This window comes from Gavialis gangeticus, unplaced genomic scaffold (genome assembly GCF_001723915.1).
Source record: "Gavialis gangeticus isolate Ggan-Ray unplaced genomic scaffold, GavGan_comp1, whole genome shotgun sequence".
NCBI classification, from domain to species: Eukaryota; Metazoa; Chordata; order Crocodylia; family Gavialidae; genus Gavialis; species Gavialis gangeticus.
In genome coordinates, this window is record NW_017728998.1 from 42,369,544 (window position 1) to 42,375,484 (window position 5,941).

The following is a 5,941-nucleotide window of genomic DNA, read 5'->3' on the forward strand; positions in this document are numbered from 1 at the left end:
CTTGGCAATTGGTTGTGAGGGGGCCCTGGTGGCACCCAGACCCAAGAGGCACCAGTTGCCAAGCTGGAGAGGTGTGCGGGGTGGGGGGGCCCTTGCACACTCCCCAGCAGATCCAGAAGCAGACTGGAAGGGCTTCTGCTCCACTTTCGGGTCTGCTGCCAAGCGTCCTGGGGACCTGCCCTCTGTGCTCCTTTGGGATGCTCCATGCACCCCAGCATCACAGCATTCATGAGCCACCTGGTACCTTGAGGTATGTAGAAAAAACACTTAAAGCTGTGTCTATGGCCGAATCACCGACTCTCTCCAAATTAGTTTGGAGGGTTCTGATTCGATTCAGAGAGATTAAAGGGTCCTCTGATTTGATTTGGAGATTTGGCCACCAAATCAGGTTGAATCTCTGCCAAATTGAACTGGGGACTAAAGCTTGACACAGCCCTAATACCTTTCTCTCTCATGTATATAGAATGTTAGTGGTGCTTCATTTTAATCACAGAAAATGCGGATTTTGAGGTTTTTAATAAAAAAACTTGGATTTTTAAACAGAAAACCAGGATCCCTAGTGATGAGGTATTTCAGACCAGTGCCAGAGCTGCTGCTAAAACTGCTGTTTGTGTAAATGCAAACAGTCAACTGAGAAAGTTAGACAATATTAGACAATGGAGGATGTCCAGCCTTTGCTAGTGCTGCTCCCAGCAGCCAAAGTTAGAGGTCCAGGTGTTGGCTACTGTGTATACTGGTGCTCCCACCTAGACTTTAACTACTAGCAACTGAATACAAAAGGGGGGAAAGGGAATTTGGATTAAATCAGGTAAATGTTGCTTTGTTTGCCTCTTAGAACTGGGTTGTTGATGGAAAGGTTCAAAGCAGTCAAGTGTCCTGACACTGCTACCCAACTTGGAGAGATCAAAAAAGTTCAGCAGGAGCTGAACCAGCCTGCAACCTTAGAAAGACTGCTGCCCAACAAAGCAGAGTCTGTTGCTCACCTGAGAGCAATCTTTACTGGCCCTATGCCTTAGATATGGTAAGTAGTTGGGCTGTGAGTAAAGCAACAGTCCTGTGCATCCCTTTTTGATCACAGCTGCTCTTAATTTGTGTGATTTTTTTCCCACCCCCCATGTTTTTTCAATTAGACCAGAAGAGTAGGATATAGTGAAAAAACACTTGAAAATCCATCTCTCAAAGGTGGTATCATAACTTTCACAAGCGAGAGAGAGAGCATTTTCCCTGTCTTATGGTAGAGGTGGGGCTACTGTTCATGCTTAGTTTTGGAACATGGATTATCTTGCTGCTTGCTTGAAAAGATATAAACACAGACAGAAATATGCTGGAATTTTGCTACTGCTACTTTTTTTTCCTCTAGGGCAAAGAAGGTGATCAGATGGTTGCCATCACCATTGCTGGTCCAAACCAATTTGTTCTGAAGCCTCAGTGAGAGGGTGGAGGTATTGACTTCCCTCACATTTCATGAACTTCAGAGACCAGAAGCCTGGTGTTCACTAGGGGACTTGCTTTGTATTTTCAGGGCAGTATTTGAGCCTTGTCTATCCAAGGCATCTCACTGTAATGCTCTGTGGCTAGAATAGTTAGTGGTTTCTTTCTAACACCCCATGCTTCTTCAAGCTGCAAGTCTTGTGCTGCACTACTGAGAGGTGTAGCAGAAAATCTCACCAAGCAAAAATCTTTTTTTTTTCCTCATGCCCTTTCCCTTTTCAGATAGAAGGAACATTTTACTGTCCTTGTTCAGCATCCTCTGGTGACTTTAGTAGCTGCAGTTCTCCATCCCTTTCTTTTTCCTCCTAAAGCATGTTGGTGTTGAGAGCCAAGGAAGAGATGTCTAATATTTTCTCCTGGAAGGTATTGGGATTTTTCAGCATTCAAACCTGTTAGGGCCTGTTCAGTAGCTTTGTGCCTGCTGTGCTCTTGTGAGCCTTTGTCAGTGTAGGTTCTGAGGACTGCAGTTACGACTAGGTAATCTCTGAGACATTCTAGGACTACAACAGTGAGGGACCCCTGAGTCTAAACCATAGGATGTAACCAGGAGTTCTTTGGAGACCAATGCAGTACCTGCAGTATGGGGATTATATTTACAACTACCTGTGTTTGTATAGCAGGGGATGTTTATGTCCTTTTCCATTTAGGGCTGCTTCAGGGCCTTCAGGTGGAAATGAATCAAATGGCTTTTGCAGCTATGCTGGGATTTGTTTTAAACTGATAATTATTTGCATCAGGGAACAATCTCTATGGTGAAAACCTCAAGCAAGTGCTGGAGAAAACTAAAGATAGCCCAGAGAGAACTTCTTATATCCTAATGGATAAGAGCAAGCCTCAGCCAATGATGAATTACATGTTGAGGGCCCACTCCCCCTTGAAAATATCAAAATGTGTCTCTGAGTTGGGGATTCTTGGTGTCTACATCAGGTGAGGCTTTGGCTTGCTTTGCCATTTCACTTTGTCCACGCCTGCATCACTCCCTGCACTTCAGTGAATTCTAACCAGCCCAGGTAGAAGGCATTGCAGTGAGCAGAAGAGGCATGAGAGGGGGCATGCATGTTCAGAACAGAAATGCAACTTGCAAAAGGTGTTTCGTCAGTAGTTCTCTGTGCCGTTCACACAATTACCAACCTCATTTCTAGGTGCTGACAGATGAAAACCATTTAAAACACCACAAAGCTAGGCCAGTGACTGACAAAGGTGCCTCCAATAAAAAAGATTAGAACGCAAGAGTTGTCTCCTGGACCCAATGGGAGCCCTGGGGCTGCAGGAAAAAAATCTCCATGTGTTTTGTGCTTAGTTCTGCAGCAACCTCAAATGGATTCCAGACTGAGGATCTGCATTACATAGGCTACTCAACAGAATGGTGCAGTTATTTCATTACCTGATCCTGTGCTGTGTATTTTGATACTATGTTGATCAATCAAGGTATTCACCTTTTGGGATGTAGTCAGGTGATGGTCAACCCTAACAAAGCAAATAGTTGCTTTGGGCTTGTGTACACAAAGATACAGCCTGCAGATCCCTGTTGTCTGGCCCCTGGTGCTGCTCCCATGTGCCACAGATCCCAGACTAGTTGGAATGGGCATTGCATGTGGCATGTGCCCTGAATCTGACAGCGAGGTGGGAGAGGGAGCAGGGGGCTCAAGCCCACTCATGGACCAGCCCCATATTACTCATTAGGAGTGTGTGAAGTGTGCCCTATTCAATTCAGATTCGGTCTGAATCTGGGACAGCGATTTGATTAGTTGATTCAGATCATTGTCCCTGATTTGATTCGGCTGAATCCGAATCTGAAGATTCGATGCTGATTTGGAGAATCAGGGATTTGGACAGCTTTAAATGTTTTTTCTACACACCTTGTGGTAACAGCGTGACTTGTGAACGCTGTGATGTTGGGGTGCATGAAGTGTCACACAGGAGTGTGGAGGGGCCCTCCATATGATCGGTGGTGAATCTGGAACTATTTCTGGTCCACTTCCAGGTTCGCTGGGGAGTGTGCAGGGGCCCCCACCCATGTCCCCCTCCAACTCAGTGATCAGTCACAGGGGGAGCCCAGGTGCCCCCTCAGATCCAGGAGTCACCAGTCACTGAGCCAGGGAGGTGCAGGGGGCCCCTCTTGTGTGCTCCCCAGCAGAAAGGAAGCGCTTCTGGTCCACTTCCGGGTCTGCTGCTGAGCATGCTGGGGACCTCCCCCACTGCACTTCTGTGGGACACTCCATCCACCCCAGCATTGCAGCATTCATGAGCCAACTGCTACCTAGAGGTATGTAGAAAAAACATTCAAAACTGTGTCTATGTCTGAATTGCTGAATCTTTCCAAATCTCTCCAAATTGATTTGGAGGGTTCCGATTGGATTTGGAGATTAAAGGGTCCTCTGATTTGATTCGGATTTGGAGATTCAGCCACCGAATGGGACCAAATCTCTGCCAAATCAAATCAGGGACCAAAGCTTCGCACAGCCCTACTAGAAAGTTGTAAACACCACAAGAGACCAACAACTATTTGGAATCATTCACTGGTATAACTGGAATACAGAAGCTGAAAAACTGATACTATTACGATACAAGGCAGTCAACAGTGCCTGCCACTGTAGCGTGTGTAAATGGTTGCCGTGCAAATTTTCAGTTTTTGCTTTTAATTATACAGCTGGTCCAATAAAAATACCACAAAACCCCCTTGCTAATCACATATTTCCTGGCCCATCACAGCTACAACAACACTCCAACCCTATTGTTAGAATAAACTTCAGGACAGTGAGGCATATTCATCTGCGGAGAAGCATGCAAATGAAGTGGCTAGAGCCTCCTTGTTCTAGCACTCTTAAAGTTGCACTGAATGCAGCACCAGCAAATACAGAATTAGGAACATCTAGGAACAATATTTCTTCATCTCTTACTTCTACTATGTTGTAAACTACTGAGGCATGGGCTGTGCAGCAGGCTTGGATGCCCTATGAGGTCTTAGAAGCCACACCAGGAATTTAATGTTGTTGTAAGCTTTTTCTCTACACCTTAGTGGCTCTTTGCCCCTGACTCCATGGAATCAGAAAAGCTGCTGCTAAAGGCTGCTAAAGTTAGGGCAGTCACTGGCACCTACCACTGTAGAGTGCATAAATGGTTGCTGCGCCTGTTTTCACTTCTTTGCTTTTGAACCTGAACCATAGTTACTGAAGTCCATAAGAACTATCCAATTCGCTGACAATTTTAGACATATAATTTGTACTAAAGATTAGTTTGTATCTCCATGAAACCTGCCAAAATTTTCTCATCTGGAGTTATGATTACTTGGGTAAGGGGAACTAGAATCTCTAATTAACATGTTTTGGTTGTTTCCTGACACTAAATTTAAACTTAAATAGTTCAAGTCAGTGGTGTCCAACATTTTCACTGTGTGGGCCCGATAAACAATGCCAGGTCCCTCTCTGGGCTGGATCTCGTGGATAGGCCCAATCCAGCTCTGGGGGGGGGTGTGCAGCCTAACCCTGGTTCGTCCACCTGGGTTGAGGCAGAGCGGCCTCAGTGTGGACATGTGGGTGGCAAGCAGGAGCTGTGGGAAGCAGCCTGTTCCTGGTCTAGATGTGCAGGGAGGAGGTGGGGAGGGGCAGAGCAGTTCCAGTCTGGATATGCAGGGAAGGGGGTGGAGGAGGAGACTGGGGGCGGGGGGAAGGGGCGAGTGAATCCAATCTGGATGTTTGCAAGAGGAGGGCAGAGTGGCCCAGCCCCAGCCTGGACACATGGGGTGGGGCAAACAGAGCAACCCCAATCTGGATGTGTGGGGGTGGGGCCCAGCCTTGATCCCCCTTTGCTGCAGTCACTTGGCTGAGGCTGGAACTGGCTATGTGGAGCTTCCACTGCTCCCAGATGCACATGAGCTGGGTGTCTTGTCTCTGTGGGCCAGATGTGGTCTGGAGGTTGAGCACCCCTGATTTAAGTGTATACACACACATTCTATGTTTATGATAACAGTTTGAGTCCTATCACAGACCTAAGGACTACAGCCCTTTTCTCCAAACTTCCCATTATAACAAAATATCAGGACATGTGGGGCTCATATGTATGGTTAGGTTTGAATGTCAATGTAAGTTTGCTTTTGTCGCATTAGGTCCTCTTGTGTTCACTTTGAGTGAATACTTGTGCCAGCACAACACAATCCATATGAAAGATTTGTGGAAAACAAATTTCCAAGTCACTCTTGTAAAAGTATTGAGACTCGAATTAGGAACTCAGCTCTTTCTTGCACTGGGAATTCTTACATCAGAGCCTACAATTTGAATGTTTTCTCTTTCTCTTTCTACGGACTTGTGAATATTTCACCTAGTGCCCATACCTGCTGGATATGGGCAGTAGTGCCCACCAGAGTAGTTAAACACCAACTCTTGAAGCAAATGTTCTGAGATGAGGTGACCTCTAGTGCCTCAGGGCACTTTTACACTCTGAGAACCACTCT

The 5,941-nt window shown here is 46.2% G+C and overlaps 1 protein-coding gene and 1 long non-coding RNA gene across 2 annotated transcripts in view; one reads left to right on the forward strand and one right to left on the reverse strand.

Moving 5' to 3' along the window:
• Positions 1-5,941, reverse strand: part of GNAO1 (G protein subunit alpha o1) — a 399,516-nt gene that overhangs the window by 209,594 nt on the left and 183,981 nt on the right. The gene's annotated exons all lie outside the window — the stretch shown is intronic.
• LOC109289649 lies at positions 558-2,662 on the forward strand. Its single transcript, XR_002095440.1, has 3 exons — positions 558-1,021; positions 1,361-1,442; positions 2,229-2,662. It is a non-coding gene; the product is annotated as an uncharacterized LOC109289649 (long non-coding RNA).